Raw genomic sequence first — 906 nt, 5'->3', positions numbered from 1 at the left:
TTTTACATATCTAGTAATTTTTTCTTTTTGAAAATCCGAGGGGGGGGGTCAAGTGACCCCTTGCCCCTTCCTGTGGGCACCCATGCTACCTTGTAAACACATTTGGGTTTAGGCATTTTTAACGCCTAACAAAACAATAATACTAAAGATAAAACTTCGAATGCTGTAGCACCGGTTAGAAAATTACACAATCACCGGTGGTTATCTACTCATCGTATGTAGTACCCACACAGTTCCAGGTTCAGTATATAGCCCACCATGTGAATTAAAACAAAACAGAAAAACAATCTGCTGGCGATCCCTCATATATGCATCACACTGTCGATGCTTCTTGTCAATCTAGTCGCTTCTAGCAACGGCGCGCCTTGTATGTTCTCGTTCATTCACAAATATTCCGCGCGCACGCGATAACCATATAGGTACAGCTAGGCATGTCAACAGCGCGTATTGTAGATAAATTTTTCCTCTTCTTTAAAAACCAGCGTCTCGTGGCCTTGTTTTTTTGGGACGTTTGATCATTCAAAGATTACAAAATCAAACATAAGAAAATAGTCCTAGTCTTATAGTTAAGTATTATATTGAATACAACTTGTTATAAAAATTAAAGACAAATAAGACTCATAGCAGAGTGGCGCAGTGGAAGCGTGCTGGGCCCATAACCCAGAGGTCCGTGGATCGAAACCACGCTCTGCTAAACAATTTTGTTTTTGTTTTTTGATGGGGTATTGGATCACCGGATTCCCTTTATTTGAAGTTGAATACTTCGTTCCCTCATTTTATTTATATTTTTTAAGAAGAGAATCTACTTAGCATTAACCACAAGACTCGCGTGAAGACATCATGCATACCCACACATCAAGATGTCTCCCGGGCTTAATCGGCTTTCTTTCTCTGAGGCTCTTGTTT

At 40.1% G+C, this 906-nt stretch overlaps 1 non-coding gene across 1 annotated transcript; it reads left to right on the top strand.

Annotated features, from left to right (window-relative positions):
• The first annotated feature begins 622 nt into the window (after positions 1 to 622).
• On the top strand, positions 623 to 694 carry Trnam-cau. Its single transcript has one exon. It is a non-coding gene; the product is annotated as a tRNA-Met (tRNA).
• Positions 695 to 906: the final 212 nt, after the last annotated feature.

The sequence above is a fragment of the Limulus polyphemus genome, unplaced genomic scaffold (assembly GCF_000517525.1).
Source record: "Limulus polyphemus unplaced genomic scaffold, Limulus_polyphemus-2.1.2 Scaffold2600, whole genome shotgun sequence".
Lineage (NCBI taxonomy): Eukaryota > Metazoa > Arthropoda > Merostomata > Xiphosura > Limulidae > Limulus > Limulus polyphemus.
This window is presented reverse-complemented; position numbering and strand designations above follow the sequence as displayed.